At 43.5% G+C, this 19,549-nt stretch overlaps 2 long non-coding RNA genes across 5 annotated transcripts in view; one reads left to right on the top strand and one right to left on the bottom strand.

Annotated features, from left to right (window-relative positions):
• The first annotated feature begins 851 nt into the window (after positions 1-851).
• LOC144988031 (uncharacterized) lies at positions 852-9,464 on the top strand. Of its 4 annotated transcripts, none has more exons than XR_013651738.1 (7): positions 852-1,013; positions 1,338-1,484; positions 1,775-1,882; positions 2,272-2,830; positions 2,941-3,061; positions 8,854-8,965; positions 9,059-9,464. It is a non-coding gene; the product is annotated as an uncharacterized LOC144988031 (long non-coding RNA). The 4 variants fall into 4 exon arrangements; XR_013651739.1 differs by having other exon boundaries at positions 858-1,013; positions 2,752-2,830; XR_013651737.1 differs by having other exon boundaries at positions 858-1,013; positions 2,742-2,830.
• LOC144988034 (uncharacterized) overlaps positions 1,730-19,549 on the bottom strand; it is a 29,482-nt gene continuing 11,662 nt past the window's right edge. Inside the window, exons 2-3 of the long non-coding RNA XR_013651758.1 lie at positions 3,802-4,979; positions 1,730-1,866 (exon numbers count right to left, since the gene is read on the bottom strand). This is a non-coding gene — a long non-coding RNA (uncharacterized LOC144988034). The remainder of the gene's footprint in view (positions 1,867-3,801; positions 4,980-19,549) is intronic.

Genomic DNA, 19,549 nt, shown 5'->3' with positions numbered 1-19,549 from the left:
GGATCAGGAACGGATGAGTTTAGCTGATGTCTAAATGCCATCTGGAGTTTTCCTCCAAGTTTGAAAACACAATAATGCAAAGACAGAAACAGCTGATCCCCAGCATAAATGAGAGCCTCCAGGCTTTCCCTCTGTCCGTACTGCGCCGCCACAAACACAGGGGAGATGCCATGGTTGTCCAGAACCTCCCGGTTACAGACCTTCACCAGGATGGACACAATTTGGCCGTGACCCTGGAGGAGAGACGGCACATTTACAGCTGTTTGTGTGTGGACGCCGTGTGTGTGTCCTGTGGATGGATGGGTGGATGGATGGATGGGTGGAATAAGACACCCACAGTGTAGAAACGAGCACTACTGCAGGTCTGTCATTCCCACCGCTATCAGACTGCACAACTCTGTATTTTCAGGTCATCAAAAATGTGCACATATATAAATCTACCTATTTACTGATTTGTTTGATCTGATATCTGGTGATTTGCAATTGTACTATCACTTTATTTTTCTTTGGGCTTCCTTGACGGGTAAATTTCTCCGTGAGAGATAAATAAAAATCCATTCAATGTCTCAACCAAAGCAAGAAATTCATTTTCTATTTTTTATTTAATTTTACTTAATTTTGGAAGAGAAAACAATTCCTTCTTAATGTAACCCAGGTTAAAATACCTTTGAAAATAAATAATAAAAAATGAAAATATATATTAAAATACAAGAAAAACATGAATGGGAAATTGTTCGAAATGTCATTTCATATTTCAACTCCTTTATTTTGAAAAGGTATGCAGTCTCTGGGTGACGTGACCCACGTGACTGACAACAGCCAATCAGGTTCTTGCAGATGTGAGAGCTTTCCTGTACGTTAACAGAGCAGCCATTATGCAGCATATCAAACGAGGGAAAAGATGAGATGATCAGAGATCGATAAATGTTTGGTTTTTGTTCATTTTACTCGGTGGTGAAGTTGGGTTTTGCCTGAAGAAAAAAATACTATTTTCATGTACTCAACGGGACTTGGTGAGTGTGTTAAAAATATCTTTTTTTGCATAAATTTCATATTTAACAATGTTTTATTAGTAAATGTCGTGAAATAGCAGACTAAGGCAGTGAATTTATGTTGTTTTATGTGTTATTTGTCAAGTTGTAGAAGTTTTGGCGCGTTAGTGTAGGCCTCGCGCGGACATCCAACCGCCATTACATTACGTGATGCGTAACTTGAAATAGTTATGTTTAAAAAATAAAATTAAAAGGCGACCTTATTTTTATTTATTCGTACTGACTGCCTGGTGTTTTATTTAGCTTATTTGAGTGTATTTTATGTTTGTCTGATGGGCCATGAAGGTTGGGCCGAATAAAGCGGATTGTTTTCTGAGATCCATGAGCGGAAGAAACAAGATGGCGAACCAACCCTGAACCATGAAAGTGATCCTAGCGAAGCACCAAGCGCCCTCTGCTGGACACTGGACAACCCTTTCTCTGCTGGAACTGGTAGGAATGGAAGCGTTTCTGTAGCAAAACTAAAAATATAAGTCAATACCAGAAATGCTTTTTTTTTCTTTTAAAATGGCTTAATTCAAATATATATCTGGTGTGTCAGAAGATTCATAATCCCTGTTGTAAAAGTAAAACATGTTTATGCGGCCTTTGAGCTCTCATTTGTTTCCTCAGCTGTAATAAAGAAAAACAGGAAAGCATTTAGTTGAATTCTTTATAGCATCAACCAAATGTTTTCCCTAATGTTTAAGTGCCTTACGGGTGAAGTTACACCTTTCCACCAGCAGGTGGCGTTTGAGTCTGTGAGGCGGTATGGAGACGTTAACCAGCATCAAAATGGCAGAAGGACCAGAGTCATCGTCTGTCGACTTTGTTGCTCTCCAGTCTTACAGGTTGGTAAGGCAGTAAGATATGCAAAATGGATTATAGAAATATAAATATTCAACACATTTAATTGAGAGGTATCACTTTAGTGAACAAATACTGCACTGTTATTTAGGGGTTTAACAGTACACTAAAATCTCAAATCAGTTCAGAATTTCAATGGACTCTGCTCAATACATTTTCTTTCTGCCTTTTTCGCTACAAAAAGGCAGAAAAAAAAGTCTTGCGAAATGCATTTATTGGTTTTATATAAGAATAATAAAATTAACCTATGGTGGTGATCTGCTATATAAAATAAAACAACTATTTGCTGTCAGGAACCAAAAACTTTGGATACTTAACAATGGCCTCAAAAAGACAAAAAACATTTTAACTTGCACAATTTTCTTTCTTGTAGACCCGATTTTTACAGTCTGGTGATGCCGTTTCAAGTTGGATAACAGATTAGATGTTATCTGTGGTTGATGCTATCTTCATGTAAGAATAAAATGTGGAAACACAGCATTCAACTTCTCCAGCTGTCTTTTCCTTTTTATCCCCAAAAAAATCCAAAGTGTTCCCACACAGGAGAGCATGAGGGGGGCGGGGGTCCATTCTATTGCCCTACTCATAATTTGTATTCACTGCCAACATCAAGTTCATCGCTGACATAGTGGAGAACACCACACCGGCTGTGGTTCACATACAGCTGTTTTTTCCCCATAATTGTTGCTTTTTTTCCTGAAAAAACTCAACAACCTTCAGGATTTGTTCTGTGGTCCAGAGTTCATGGGACAGCTAAGAAATGCACACCTGTGTTTGGAAAAAATCATTTCTGGAGACTTCTTGTTGGTTTTGTCATTAACCCTGTTTAACCATTGATCTCAGGGCTCGGCAGCCATTTGCCCGCTGGCCCGGTCATCGCTTTCTAACAAACGCTGTGGAAGCCTGAACCGTCCAACGCGAAGCATGTTATGGTATAACTGCATTTACAATAGTAATATAAGATAAGTGTAATAAATATGTGTAATAATAGATATCCATTTTGAACAACAGGAAAATTGATTTGTTTCCATTACTCTCATAGATTCTCAAACCCCCCCCTCACCTGAAGGGAGCTCCGTCCCCCTTTTCAGGAGGCGGGATATTATCCTGGACATTGTGGACACCGCAGCTCCTGCTGTGGTGTCCATATTTGCGTCACAGAGGTAAGTGCCTGAACCTCTGTTCACTGAGCTAAAGACTGATGAGAAACATTTATTTCGGTTATGTTAAACAAACAAACTAAAAACATCAACATAAACATTGACACTGATCAATGTCAACATAAACATTGAACAACATTAACCTAAAAAGGTGTTGGGTGAAGCCAAGGCTTATTTCCCCAACCCTGAACACAAACATCACATCTACCTACAAATTGTTAGAACCTTAAATTAGAAAAGAAAAAAAAGAAGAGGGACAAAAACAAACACTTCTCAAAATGACCTCACAACCACCAAAGTCTCTCAGTCCAGAAGATATTTTTGAAACATTTTAGCTTTATACATTTTCTTAAAGTGCAGTATGGATTTTGCATTTTTCAGTTCGTCTGATAATAAATTCCACATGTTGACCCCCTGAACAAAAATACTATTCCTTAATGCATTAGTTCTGACCACTTTCTTTTTAAACATATCTTTACCTCGAAAATCATAATTATTAACTTTTATTTCAAACAAACTCAGTATTTTGGCAGCTACACATTCTTTTTTAACTTTAAACATAAAAATTCCAGTACTGAGATCTACTAAATCAAAAAATGTAATTGCCCTTAATTTAGGAAATATTTGTTTTGTAGATTGATTGTATGAAGAGTGATTTACGATTCTAATTGTTTTTTTTTTGCAGAATAAAAATAGGTTTTGTATTTGACTTGTAACTATGCCCCCAGATTTCTAAACAATACAGTGATGAAAGTCTTCCGGGAATTCCCGGAAATCCGGGTTTTTGAGCAAACCGAACGTACTTTCCGGGAAATAAAGACCTGATCTCTACGGACAAATCGCTTTCCGGATTAAAAAATGGTCTGAAATCAGCTAATTTTAGCTTTATTTTCTATATTTCTCCGCAGATCGCTTCCTCTATGGTCGTGGCCATCTCTCGTCTTCCCGGCCTAATTGACCAATGACGGGACGTTTTAGTTGCTTTCGGATGCGTCGACGGGTCTGATTGGCTCTGTCTGCACCACGTGGTCAGCGTGACTTGCTTCCCTAGAGACCAAAACTGGCGGACCCACGCTAAACTTTCACAAACACATCTGAAGAGTTTGCGATCAAATTTGTGTTAAAATAATGGCAGGCATCGTCATTATTGAGCGTGGTCACGACCTCAGTTGTGAGAAGACGATAAAAAACAAATTGAAGTGGTCTTGGCTGGAAAAAAAAAGATTTTTAAGGTAGTGTAGGTCAAATACTTTTTTGTGTAAAATAATCTCAAAACCACATTTTGAAATAATTTCAATTTTAGTTTTGAGTTTCAGTTTTTATTTTGAATACATTTCTTTATCTAATTTATTTGTATTTCCTAATTACCATGATTTAGTTCAGTATAGTTGACATTAATTATAAGTATTTGATGGTTTGGACCCAGACTCCCTTAAAAAATAATGTTTACAATGTTTAGTTTAGTTTGTATGTTTGTTTTGATATTTCCCAGATTACTTAGTATTGGTGTTAAAGAATTGATGTATTATGTTATAGAATTATAGTTTAAAGCAGATCCCATATTTTGATGTAATTATAGTTTGAGAAAACAGTGCAAGTGGATGTTGTACATCAGTCATTTCTAAAGCAGAAATAATGTATAAATAACTGAGGTATTTTCATAGAATATCATAGTTACTGGTGTTCTTTTTGCCATTTGGGGCTTTGATGTTACTATATTTTAGCAATTGTATGTTTTGCAGCTTTAAGGAAAAGCGTAGATTGTAGGATTGTGTTACTTTGAGCAATTTTCCAAATTCTTTTTTAGGACCAGCAAGTCCTTAATGGAGAGTCAAACTAGGGGTTTGAATGACAAATCATGATGCTCCAATTAGTCTTAGTTTCTTGATAAAGAAGTGAATAACTAGCTGCCAGAATGCATCTAAGACCATATATTTTTCCAAAATTTCGCTCTGTGCCCGCCATATCGCTCAAAGAAAAGTTCAGGGATTTTTTCCTTACCTGACTTTCATCACTGACAATAGGTCAAATAAGGAATTATGAGGGAAAAATATAGAATATACAATGTAGCTGTGTTTAAAAAATATTTAACTTTATGTAGGATGGCTAATGATTTGGACAATTTAGAGAGAACATGCGTTATGTGTGGTTTCCATGATAATGTATGATTCAAAATTCCTCCCAGAAATTTTATTTCATTTACTCTTTCAAGAACAACATCCTCAATTTTTAACTCAGAGATGTTTTCCCGTTTTCTATAGCCAAATATAATGTACTTGGTTTTATTTTTATTTAAAGACAGTTTGTTTGAATCGAACCATTGTTTGATTATGGATAATTCTTTTGTTATGTCTGAAAGAAGCTTTTCCAAGTTATCTCCTGATAAATACAAAGTATTGTCGTCAGCATATAAAACACAATTTAACAAATCAGAAACTTTACAAAAGTCGTTTATGTATAAAATAAATAATATAGGACCCAATAGGGACCCCTGGGGAACTCCACATGTTACAGGACACACAGTAGCGGTTCTAGGCACGGGCCGTCCGGGCGGTGGCCTGGGGCGGAAAACTGAAGGGGGGCGGCACCGGCGGCTCAGCCCTTGTAAAATATTATATGCACCACTATTGGTTTACTTATGTCACAGTTTGTGAGTTTGTAACAGCCTGAACCTGGCCGCGCCGCCGCCCTCGCCCCGCAGCTGCGCGCTCTCCTGTCTTTGAGAAGTAGACACAAATGAGTGTGAAGAAGGAGAAGGGAGGGGGCGGGGAATCAGTGCAATTGTGGGACGCTTCCAAATTATGTGGCTAGGTGGGGACAAGGGCGAGGGTTTGAATCTACTTTATACAACCTTTTTATAAGTCAGTCATAAGGTGACATTCTATGACCTACATTTTAATGAAGGTATAAAAAATATATTCTGCTTTTTTGGGTTCATTTTGTGTGAAATGCCCAAATGAAAAAATGGCAACACAAAACAATGCTGTCACTAAGGTGACAGTTGGTTCAGTCGATGGACTTGATGCCTTCTTCGTGACCTGAGGACATTTATGCCAAACAAACGCCAAAAACATCTAAAATATGGAGAAAAAAAGGTCAAAGCCATCTGGTGCCCAATTTAGAAAGAAAAGAAGAGGAGAAAAGAGATAAAGAAAAGGGTAAATCCTCACAGCTTGATGCATGTTTTTTCTAAATTCTAATGCTACCTGCCCTACAACAACGTTGCCGATGAAAACTTTATTTTGGTCGATGACCAACACTGAAGTAGGCCCAAATGTTGCAAATAGCGTCATTTTTTATTCTTTTTTTAGATTTTATTCTTAAAAATTTGCTCTGCCTTAACCTGTAACATTAGTTATGATTCATGTGTCTGTCTGCTCTGCTGTAACACAAAGGTTTTGTTGTTGTATACTAGTTCATAATGTTAAAAAAGCTGTGATGGTTACACAGCATGCTGCTGCTGCCATAAGATGCTAATGGGGCAAATAATTTGAGATCGGTCATTAATTTAATAATCATTTGTGGCAGCCTAAACGTTTTCACAATGTTTTTTTTACATTTAACTGGGGATTTAGGGGTTAATTTTGAGCATGCATATGAAGTTTATTTGGAATTTGGAAATGTTGGGTTATATTTTTAGCCAATAGAATTTCCATAAATCTGTAGGTAGTTTTAAAAATGAATATTTACCATTTACTGCAACTCTATGGGGACAAAACATAATGTAACAGGTCATAACTAAAAATGTGCCAATCAAAGGATTGAAGACTGAAAACATGAGCTAATTTTTCTTCTCTGAAGTAGAGATCGATATAGAACATGACAATTTAAATTTCCAATTCATAAATGTTTTTATAAGGCCTATATTGTAGACTATGGTTGACAAAGACAAAAAAAGTTCTGTTGTGACTAGGGGGGGCTGGGGAGGGTCTCGCCCGGGGAGTAATTCAGGGTAGAACCGCCACTGAGGACACATATCAGATTTTTCGTTCTTGAAATAAACATACTGACATCTGTTAATAAGATAACTTTCTAACCAGGAATATGATATTCCTCTAAAACCATATTTCTGTAACATAGTGTGATTTAATGTATCAAATGCTTTTTGAAGATCAACAAAAAGGCCTACAGTAAATTTCTTCTTCTCTATCGAGGAAGAAATATGATCAACCAGCTGCATTATCGCCATTGAAGTAGATCTACCAGCCCTAAAACCATATTGATCCTCATGCAATAAATTAAACTTTCCAATAAAATTATTCATTCTTTTAACAAAAAGTTTTTCTAATATCTTGGAGAATTGGGATAATAGTGAAATTGGTCTGTAATTTGTAAATATATGGCGATCTCCATTTTTAAAAATGGGAATCATTTTTGCTATTTTCATGTTATTTGGAAAAATGCCCTCCCTAAAAGACATGTTAAATATATGAGTTAGTGGTTCAACAATGAACTCAATTGTGTTTTTAATTAACGCCATATCAATGTCATTCCAATCTTTGGATCTTTTATTTTGAAATGTTCTTACAATTTCTAGGATTTCATTTGAACTAACCTCAGACAGAAACATTGAGAACTTGTTTGATTGGATACTAAGTTCTTTCAACTTCTTTATTGGCTCTTTTATTTCCATTACAAGTTTATTTCCAACATTAGCAAAGTATTCATTTAACTAATTTGCAATAAGCATTGGGTTTCTGATATGAATATCATTTGTTTTTAAATAACTTGGATACTTTTGTTTCTTATTGTTTTTTTGGTTAATTTGTTTATTATTTTCCAAGTCTCTTGCATGTGTAATTTGTGTTGCTCAATTAACTTATGATAATACTGTTTTTTTAGAATTTCTTATTATATTCACCAATTTATTTTTATAATTTTTATATCTATTTTCTGCTTCTTTACTTTTACAAACTGTCTGTAAAGTGCATTTTTCTTTTTACAAGCCTTTTCAATACCTTTGGTTATCCAAGGCTTTTCATTATTCTTTTTATGACTAATTTTAATTTTTGGACAGTTTAAATTATAAAGCTCTGTATCGATGCAGAAAGGCATCATTAGCTTCATTCACATTGGTAGAAGCATATATTTCATTCCATGTTTGATTACATAGAGCCGTCCTAAAGGAATCAATGTTATCAGGATTGCAACACCTTATCCATTTTCCCTGGGTCTGTGTATACATTTTCTTTGAAGACACATTTTTCAACACTGCAAACACAGGCAAGTGATCAGTAATATCACAAAACAAAAGGCTTCCCAAAAGACTGGCAGTAGTGTTGGGAGGTTGATGCCTCAGCTGTGTTTTACCTGGACAAAAGTAATCGGAATCAAGGCCTGATCAGAATTTGAAATTCATTTAAAATTATTGATCTTTTTAAGTCTCTGATGTAGTGGGCTTTACAGGGTTAACAGAAATAAACTAGTGCTTCTTTCATAGACACAGATGAGCTCCTTATGGAGACTTGATCATGTAAAATCTACTTTTTGAGTGTAATATCATGTTAATTCCTCTCCAAAAACAGCCCCAAAGCAGTATTTTGATCTATTCAAGCATTTCTGAGGATTCTTCTAAAACCTGTTCTCTGAGTACCAGCCCCCCCAATCCATTAAAATGAGCGTGCTGTCATAGATATGCAAAAATGGAGCTGCGAAAATAACTAACTTTATATTTTCAAAAATCGTTCTTAAGTGAGCCAAAGGTAACATATTGTCATATATATATGCATGTAGGCTTAATAATTGCATGGCATACATGCCCCTTTAAATCTGTTGTCCCCTCTGTCTCTCTTTAGAAGTGCATCCCTCCTGAGCTTGTTTAGGAGTGTGGGCACAGGTTTTCTAATATCGGCCAATGGTGACATCATAACCTGTGCCCACGTGGTGAAAGGGAACCACAGGATTCAGGTGAGCGACAGCAACGATGTTTTACTAAAACCTCAATTCATCATTGTTTGAAGAACAGGAAATAGATCTGATTGTGTCCTCACCCTTTTCCAGGTGGAGCTGAAGAATGGGGTCCCTGACCCCTGTAGTAGGGGGTGTCAAAGATCTGCTCAAATCTGCATTGACTGACACATCACCTGACCTCATCTTAACCCTAACCTCCACCAAACCAACCCCCCCCCCATCCCATCCCATCCATAGCATAACCTCCACCCATCCCTGACTTGACACTAATCCTAACTCCAATCCAAGTGACCCCTCCACCCCTAATCCTAGTTAGGTTATGTGTATATTTGTGTATGTTTGTATGTTCTAAAGAATGTTGTACATTTTTATCACATGTATTAAACTGCCCTGCTATGTGTGTTTGTGTGTATAAATGTGTTGCTGTTTCTCATAGTTCCATCAAATGTCTAAATGTGTAAAATCAGAAAAAGTTAATAAAGGTTTTATTGTTTCATTCTGTAGATTTATTGTATGAATTTATCAACAGTTTACATGAAGTCTGTATTAAAACTATTGCTATAAAGAAAATCAACTTTACTGCTTTTTATGAATAGAAAAATAAATGTTTATCCAGTCTGTGATGGATTCAAATAAAGAGATGATAAAATCTTTTTTTTTTAACTTGTCCTGTCCAGCAGCTGGGCAGGCAGATGAGAGCTGAGGGCCTCTTGTGTTGGACATATTTTACTTTAACAAGAGGGGTTATTAATCTTCATACAAACCAAAGGTATGTCTGGATAAACCCCTTTTGTAATTAAGGCCAAACTTTATTAATGTAAACCATGTTTGAAAATTTTGTGTGTTGGACCGGACGGAAAGAAGGGAAGGGAAGAAAAAGGGAGGGATGTTAGAGAGGGGGGTAGGAGGGTGATAATAGGAGGGGAGGGGGGGATAAGACCATGAAGCAGCATAAAGCAACCAGTTTACTGGTTGTTTATCATTACGGTAAGGTTCAAATGTAGTACAAAAAGGGCGGGGCCTGTCCACACACACACTGAAATGTTATCAACATACTTGCTAGCTGCAAAAATGTCAACATGTACACAAAACAGATAGTGTTCACACACGCATACCTATGCCTTTAAACCAAGTAGTGTAAAATCTTTCATTCATTCAATCATGCAAACTATTAGTGCAAAGGTGAGCTAACACCTGTGCTCATGTGAGTGTTTATGTTCTTCTAAAATGGATGGTGGAATGTGAAAAGAAGGAGGAGGAGCGCCCAGCCACACCCAGACCCCCGCCGCAGCGGCAGCCGGAATTCCCCCAACGCCACACGGGAACAGGGAGGGAACAACCGCCCCCCGGGCGACCTAGACCGCCACCCAGGCCAGGGCCAGCAGGATCGCCGCGAGGCCCAGAGAGCTGGGAGGCATGGAGGGAAAGAGAGCGCCGCCCCAGCCCAACCAGGAAAGCAGCCCCCCCTGCCGGGCCGGGAGAGCCCAACGCAGGGCCCCACCGGAGAAGGACGACCACAGCCCCAGACGAACACCCCATCACCACCCAGGAGTTCCGGGCATCCCCCCGCCCCAACCCCAGGTACGAGCCAGGACCCCCCAAGGGAGACCCGCTCCGCACTCCCGGCAGCCACCCACCCGGCCCACGGTTGGTCCAGGGAGGAGCAAGGCAGGGGCCCGCCGCCCCCGCTCAGGAGGGGGGAACCCCGGGGAAAAAAGGGGGCCCACAAGGGGTGTTGTAAATATGGCCCGACCAGGCTCGGCCACTGTTGGAAGTTTGGCGGGGCCCAGCGCTCAGGGGCAAGGACCAGGACCCACCCCCCAGGGACACGAACACCCCCGGCTCAGGTGTAATATGAACCCCCCCACCGCGCGGAGAGAGCACCGCCGGCCCCAGGAAGCCGGCACCCAGGGGACACGGCCGCCGTTGCCAAGGGGCCCGCACCCCCCAACAGGGAAGGGGTAGGGGACAGATGGACCCAGGTCCCACCTTCCTTGCAAAATGTGTGTGCGTGTATGTGTGTTTGAGAGGGTGCGTGTGTGCATGTGTGTGTGTTTATGTTGGAATGTATATATTGAAGGGGGAGGGGTGTGTGTACTAAGGGGGGTGCAGTTAAAATTGGCGAGTAGGGCACTAAGGGGACATCTCCTGATTACTCACAGTGATGTCCCCTCACCCTCCCCACCAAGGGGCCCTAAATGTCTAGGGTGCGGTTAAAATTGGCGGGTAGGGTGCTAGGAGGACATCTGCTGCTTGCTGGCAGTGATGTCCAAGCACCCCCCCTACCAAGGACCCTACATGTCTAAGGTGCAAATAAAACCGAAAGAAGGGGAGCCCACTCCATTCGGCAACCATAGGAGGGGGGCCACTGCCAAGTAGCTCCCCCCCAAGGCGCATCGCAGGCTAAACCCCCCACCCCCTCACCCTAATATGAGGTTATATGAGGAAGGAGGTAAGTTGGGGACAGCTGGTAGACTGCCCCCCGGTGGTCAAACAGCCGTCCCCCAGCCCTCCCCCCCCAGCAAAGGGGCCAGGCCCACCCAGCCCAGGGGCCCCACCCCCGGAGGCGCCGACACCCCAGGCCCGGCACCACCCACCCCACACAGAGAGAGAGGAGCCAGAAAGCACCGCCCCCCCCCCCCCACCCCCCCGGAGCACGCCCAGGCCCCCACCCCCAAACGCCGGCCCTAGAAGAGCTCTGGTCAGGCCTTGACGGGACCGAGGCAGCCAACCGGCCGGGGCAACCACCGATTGCCTCAGCGGAGACCCCGACCCGTCAGCCCCCCCGCCCCGTACGAATAGTGGGCCCCCCCTCCCCCCCCAGAACGCCCCCCCACAGGACAGGGCCGACAAGCCCCCCACCCCACCCCAGACCCCGCAGCCGAAGCGGATGACACCCAGAGCGACCGGGGATCCCGAGAGGGTTGTCCCGTCCCGTCCCAGAGCCAGGTAAGGGCCGACCCCAGCCCCAGGTGCAGATGGGCAGCCCATCCAGCGCCGCTAGCCCCCCCCCCCCCGAGCAGGGCCACCCGCCAACCCCCCTCAGCACAGGCAAAGGGACCACCCCCCCAAGCCAAGCCAGACCACCACCCCACCCCCCCACCACGCACCCCCACACCCAAGCCCAGAGGACCACGCAGCGCCCCAGCCCGCCCCGACCAGGCACCGGATCCGACCCCCCGACCAACGGAGCCAAAGAGATGATAAAATCTAAAGTCACCTGTTTATCCAGTCCCTTCAGAAGTTGTTCCATCCCAGCGGTAGAAGCTGTCCTCTTTTCCTGATAGTCCAAGTCTCAGGATGTGCCGAGGAAGACCTGCTCTGAAGTTCTCCATCAGGTCTTTGTTGGTTATTCCATGGAACTGGTCCCTGATCTGTTAGGATTCAGGATTCTTTGTTGTCATTTCACCACAGAGATGAAAGAAAACTTGTATCTCTGGTCCCGGGCCAGCCGTTTAGTGACAGACAGGAAGAGACATGTCAATGTGAAATATGATGATTTCTATAGAGGATTGCACAGAGGAGGATATATGACAGTACTGCACGGGGGGGGGGGTTTCCAGTGATCTTCCAGAGTTCAGCGTCTGACTGCTTCTGGGGAGAAACTCTTCCTCATCTGGTGGTCCTGCTCTTTATGCTCTGCAGCCTCCTGCCTGAGGGGAGCAGGAGGGAACAGAGTGGGTGAGGGGTGGGTGGGGTCTTTCAGGATGGGGGAGGCTCGTTTCCTTCATCTGGTCTCATAGATGTCAGTGGTGGTCTGCAGGCTGCAGCTTTAGTCACTCGTTGCAGAGCTTTTTTCTCTGCCGCAGAGCAGCTGCTGTGCCACACAGTGATGGAGGAGGACAGGACGCTCTCCACCTCACACCTGTAGAAGGACAGGACGCTCTCCAACACACCTGTAGAAGGACAGGACGCTCTCCACCACACACCTGTAGAAGGACAGGACGCTCTCCACCACACACCTGTAGAAGGACAGGACGCTCTCCACCACACACCTGTAGAAGGACAGGACGCTCTCCACCTCACACCTGTAGAAGGACAGGACCTTCTCCACCTCACACCTGTAGCAGGACAGGACGCTCTCCACCTCACATCTGTAGAAGGACAGGACGCTCTCCACCACACACCTGTAGAAGGACAGGACGCTCTCCACCACACACCTGTAGAAGGAGGTCAAGACTGTGATTCTCATCCCAGCTCACCTGAGCCTCATCAGGAAATAGAGGTGCTGATTTGCTTTTTTGGCCAGACAGGAAGTGTTGGTGCTCCAGGTATGGTTGTTGGAGATGTGCACGCCCAGATACCTGAAGCTGGAGACTACTTCCACCACGGCCCCTCCAATGTGAATGGGGTGGAGGGGGGTGTCTGTCCTTCCTGAAGTCCACGATCATCTCTTTGGTCTTCTTCACGTTGATGCAGAGGTTGTTGTCTCTGCATCAGCCCTCCAGATGTTCCAGAAGAAAATGCAGAGGTACATTTGTTGAAGAAATGGCTGAAAATGTGAAGATGTTGAAACTCTGAAACTTAAAAAAATAAAGAAATGATCAAAGTTGACCATAAATAAAGTGAAAACAGCACAAGAACAAAGAAGATATGTTTATTAAAAAAGGGAGCATCGGGTATCATCAAAGCAGAAAAGTTGTTCAGCACAGCTCACGTGTCTCGCCATGACAACGCCACCAAGCAGGTACAGTGGACAGGAGCTGTTCTTCATCATTTAGTGAGAAAACAGCTGTTTGTTTTGTTTGTTATTCCCTCTACAGTCCAGCAGGGGGCGGTGTAGGAGCAACAAGAAACAATGTTTTTCACTAAAAACAGAAAACTCGTTAAAGTTTCCAGAAGCTGCTGGATCAACAACTGTGGGAGTTCTTGTCAGAATATTCTGATGAAGAGTACAGAGTAGATCAAAAGGCTGGGTCTGGATGTTTCTTCAGGCTGTGCTACAGCGTCTACTCTCAGGTGTGATCTCACTGCTGAGCGGCACGCGGGCTTTGACCTGCTCCGTTTCCGGCCTGGGCCGGTTCACCCGTCCTTAGATGACCTGGTCTCCCCGGGCTCCCCCCGAAAGACCATATCGGTACCGAGCTCAGTGCAGACACCCGATCAGCACAGTCCACTGCAGCTCAGAGCTCCTGAGCTCTAACCATCCTCCAGCCTCAGCCTCCATGAGCGCAGATTACAGGCGCGCGCCACCACTCCCGGCAGGAAACACAGATCAGCTGTTGGACTAAGAGGCTGCAGTCACAGCATCTTAGTCCAAGAAAAGATGGAACTACAGAACTCTGAGATGGAATATCCAGACAGATGCCATCACTGAAGTTGGGGGTGAGTCTTTTTGCCTGTGCAGGTGGGGGTTGGCTTTTATTGGGGGGAGGGGGGCTGCCCTGGGGAGAGTCAACCCTATTGTTGCACTGCCTCGGTCCCGTCGAGGCCTAACCAGGGTTTTCCCAGGGGCGGTGCTCGGGGCGGGGCCTGGGTTTGCTCCGGGGATCGGCGCTTTCTTTTCTCCTCTCTCTTTGTGTGGGCTGGGGTGGCGGGGCATGGGGGCACTGCGCTTTGGGTTATGGGGCCCATGGGCTGGGGAGACCTTGGCCCAGTTCTAAGGGGGGCTGGGGGACAGTTTTTTCACCAGTCTACCTGCTGTCCCAGACTTGCCCCCTTCCTCATATAATCACTTATCAGGGTGATGGGGGGGAGGGGGTCAGCCTGCGATGCACCTTGTGGGGAGGAGCTACCTGGTAATGGTCCGCCTCCCATGGTTGCCGTGTGGTAACAGGCTCCTCCCCTCTCGGTTTTAATTGAACTTAGACATGTAGGACCCTTGGTGGTGGTGGTGGGGGGGGGGGGTTGCTTGGACATCACTGCCAGCAAGCAGCAGATGTCTTCTCAGTGCTCCACCCTCCAGTTCTGATTGCACCCTTTAGAAGACACACCCTTTACCCCGCAAAAAGTATGCTCCAACACACACACACACACACATGAAATGGATTTTTGGTAACGAGTGGAGCAAAGAGGACCCCCCCCCAGGGAACTGTGCTCTGTTCTCTTCGTCCCTATCTACACTTTGAACTTCATGTAAAAAACCACCAGTTGTCATCTCCAGAAGTACTGTGAGTCTGAAGGAGGTGCTGTGGAGGAACGGTCAACCATCAGGAACTTTGTGAGCTTGTGTGAGAGCAATGACTTGTGCTCAAACACCAGCAAGACCAAAGAGATGGTGGTTGACCCCAGAAGACCAAGAACGGTGGCCCACTTCCCGGAGAACATCCAGGAAGTGACATTGACATGGTCGACAGTTTCAAGGAGGTGTACAACAAACTGGATTGGTCCCTCAACACAGATGACCTGTAAAGGAAGGGCCAAAGTCTCCTCCATCTTCTAAGGAGACTGAGGTCCTTTGGAGTGTGCAGACCTCTGCTCAGAACCTTTTCTGGCTCTCTGGTAGCCTCTGCCTTTCTTTATGCTGTTGTCTGCTGGGACCAAGCAGCACGACCGGGACAAGAGACTGAATGAGCTGGTCAGGAGGTCCAGCTCTGTCCTGGGCTGCTAGCTGGACTCTGTGGAGGAGGTGGGTAAGAGAAAGATGTTGATCAAGCTGCTGTCCATCACAGACAGCAGCTCTCACCCACTGCAGGCGACTGCAAAATGACTGAGAAGTTCCTGCAGTGACATTTGGACACACACAGTGTAGAAACGAGCTGCAGGTCTCACATTCCCACTGCTATCAGACTGCACAACTCTGTGTTACCAGGTCTTAAAAAATATGTAAATGTGTAGATGTACCTATTTACTGATTTGTTAGTTTGATCCAATATCTAGTGATTTGCAATCGTGCTATCACTTTTTTTTCTTTTAGGCTGCTGATGGCTACATTTCTCCCTGAGATAAATAAAGTTCCATTCTATTATTAAAACAAAGCAAGAAGAAATTAACTTTCTAATGTTTTTTTTCTTTTAATTTGTTTGTGAGGGGTTGTTAAATACGACAGAGTTTTAGACCCACCAAAAAAAAAAAGTAAATTTACGAGTTTTTATCTCCTAAATTTACGAGAAGAAAAGTTGTAGATTAAGGAGAAAACACCGAAGTTGTCCGTTTATCGGAATCTAGCTTGAAGATAAAATATGTGGAGCCTTTTGTAAAGCTTTATTTCCGGATTATTATAGGTTTAAAACAAAGAGATTCTGAACCTTTTGGCGACTCAAAATCAGATTATTTTCCGTGTAGCAGTCTTTCTGGGGTTCGGTGTCGGTAAAGCGGAGTTTCATATGTAAAATAAGGAGCTCAGAGACACGTTTGGGTGTAGAGGATCGCTGCAGCCTTTATTTTCATTTTCATTTTTTCGGAATCTCACATTTCAGAATCAATATTTTCCAAAGTAGCTTTGCTTTTATTTCACATTGCTGTTTTTCAGAATGAATTATTTATTTCTTGATGAGCTTTTTCAGCAGAATGAGTCTGTCTGTCAATCACTGAAAGTGGGTGGTTCTAAACGTTCATTGGCTGATCCCTGAACTGACTCATGTTCCTGGATACCCGCTCTGCTGTGTTCCACTCAGAGAGATGACATATTTCAGCGACATCTGCACGGCTTTGCTGACATTAGCTGATTAAATAGAGACAGACAACCTGTCTGCTGCAGAAGATGCAAACATCCACGACTCTATTTTCTAGTTTGAGGGTTTGTGTGAACCACAGAGGAACTTTCTTTAAGCGCCGGTCGTCCACGTCTAGAAGTTCCCGTTGAAAAACACAAGAACACAAAAGACAGCTCTTTAAAGAATGAGAACACATGAAAGAACTAAACACAGATGCAACTGACCCCAGTAGAACCAAAGGGGTCAGGGCCTGAGAGACAAAGAAAGACCCAGAAACCGAACACACAAGAGACAAATCAGAAGACACACTGCACAGCAGACATGTGGGGAGCAGCAGAACTGTGAGACAGAAAAGAACCACTGTACATTGGAGCAACTCAGACTAGAGACAAGTTTGTTTGTGAGAAATCCAGGATCAGGTCTTTGGAAACTGAGCTGGAAGCTAAACTAATTTGAGTAAATATTAATAATTATTGACCTCTGAAAACATAGAAGAATGTTTCTGCTGTCTGAATATTCAGCTGTAAAAATGGTGAGTGAGATTCAGGAAAAGATCTTAAAGGCAGTTTCCTTTCCAACACATGTATAGAGCTCTGCATCTCTACCAAAGATCACTGCAGGCTTTGGATTGATTTTCAGCACTGGACAGCTCCCGTGTGGCTTCACAATTGCTGCAGAGTTTGCAAACAGCTCTTGTTCTTAATCTGTCCTCTGAGAGTCATCTCCAATGGATGTTAAAAAAAAGACTACTGCCGCCTGTGGAAAGAACACTAGTTAAAAGAAATCAACTGACATTGAGATCCAGCTTCAAGAAGAGGAACAAAACTCAAAGGTTTCCATGAATCTGGAAGATGTGGAAGGAGCTTCAGAAGAACTTCATCTCCATCAGACAGACCCAATGACACAACTGTTGGTAATGAAGTAAAAACTATTGCTGGGGAAGGTCCATCACCAACAGAACTTCTAGAAGGACAGGAAGGCTTGGCTCTGCTGTGAGACAACAGTCTCTGGGAATCTTTTCATACCAAGAGGCAGCTCAGCCGTACGAGCATCGCCGCAGTGCCCATCCAGACCGGGACAGCAAGGGGTCCAATTCACAGCCGGGAGGCTGCAATGTTAAACTCCAGCTGCCCCAGCAAGGGCAACAACTGCAGCAACAACCACCAACCAAGCCGGCAAGTCCTGGCATTGAAAAACAGACCTGACTCAGTTTAAAAGTGGTTTTCAGGAGGTTCTTGCTCTGCAGAACAATTAACTCAAGGCATTCATAACACATACCAAGACAAAACAGAACAATCCTACAATCATAAACAGTTCAAGAAGAGACAGCATGAGGGCAGTTAGAAGCAACGTCAGTGGTTGCAGCTGGATTTCCTTCAAACAAAGTAGAAATAGTCTTAGTGTATGAGGTTCCGTTTGTGCCAAAAATATCAAAATGGGTTTTTGCGTCCACTGTTATGTCTTTGGTCCATTGTCTATGTCTACTGATCGTGTTTTTGCGTCCACTGTCTATGTTTTGGGCCCATTGTTTATGTCTATTGAACCAGTTCATTGAACATTGGTTCATGTCTATGTACTACTAAGCAATATCTTCTGCATGCCCATGCTTCTTTGATTATTACTTTGTTTTTACTTTGTGATGTATATGCTTGCTTTATGCTTAAAACTTTGCATTTGTCTTTGTCTTTGTCCTTACCCCATGTCATCTCACTACGGCATCAGGAAAATCCTTAGCAACTGTTGCTAGTGTCGTTTGCTACGTCGTTTCCCTGTGTCGTTAGGAAAATCCTTAGCAACCGTTGCTAGTGTCGTTTGCTACGTCGTTTCCCTGTCGTCAGGAAAATCCTTAGCAACCGTTGCTAGTGTCGTTTGCTACGTCGTTTCCCTGTCGTCAGGAAAATCCTTAGCAACTGTTGCTAGTGTCGTTAGCTATGTCGTCTCACCATGTCGTTTCCTTAGATCTTGTTGTATATCAAATTTTGCCAAAGTTGTCAGAAAAGTCCTTTGTACGGCCGGTAAATTGTTTCCTGTACTTCCACGGAACGAAAAAAGAAATGCAAACAGTGCAAACTGAGGATGGAGAAGGTGCGGGTAGTGGACTGGTGACTGAACATTTATGTGAAAAGTTTAAGGGGGGAGGAGTTAAAAGGTGTTCATGAGTCTGACCTTAGAGTGAAAGAAACTGTTCTTATGTCTGGAGGTTCTGGTCCTGATGGACCTTAGCCTGCGTAATCCATGTCCAGGGTGAGAAGGGTCGGCTGCTATCCGACCTGCACGCCCCGGGTTCTGCAGACGTATAGGTAGCTTGGACTTCCTGGAGCGCTCCAAAACAGACGTGTGGTCCTTTCTCCTTGTCACCTGTTTATGAGAAAACCTGTCATGTTCACTCAGACAGTCAGCTTCCTGAACTGTTTTTTCTCTGCAGCAATGTTATTTTATGTCTAGACTCCTGAAATAACAGGCATGGAAAAACTGTCAGACAGTTTTTGCCAGCCACATCATTTCCCAGCAAAAGCGTTACACCTTTTATGGGCGGGTCCAGACAAACTGCCTGTAGAATACCTGTAATTAACTAAGACTTCAGGTGGACAAGGTGAACTGGGAGAGGAGAAATCTCCATGCCAATACCACGAAGCATACAGTTATATCCACAGAAGGATGAAACAGAAAACGGTGGTGCATTTGCTAAAATCACAGTCTGGGAACCCTCAAAATGCGGTTTCTGCTCAGGGAGATAAGACCTTCAAAAGCAAAAGGTTTAAAGCAGGTGGCTGGGTGTTTCTTACCTTCACCTGACTTTAAGATGACTCCAACCCCTTTTGGACTGGAAGGACTCTGTTGAGCATTTTCAGATTCATAAGAGAGTGCAGTCAGCGATGACATGTCCAGTTTTATGACAATAAAAACAGTCGGGTGTCTCTCTGGATGCATGGAGTTCAGTGTGAGTCGGCTGAGGTACAGAAGCGGCTCTCAGGTGGTTGTTTGG

This window comes from Oryzias latipes, chromosome 19 (genome assembly GCF_053564925.1).
Source record: "Oryzias latipes strain Hd-rR chromosome 19, Olatipes_Hd-rR_3.1".
NCBI classification, from domain to species: Eukaryota; Metazoa; Chordata; class Actinopteri; order Beloniformes; family Adrianichthyidae; genus Oryzias; species Oryzias latipes.
This window is presented reverse-complemented; position numbering and strand designations above follow the sequence as displayed.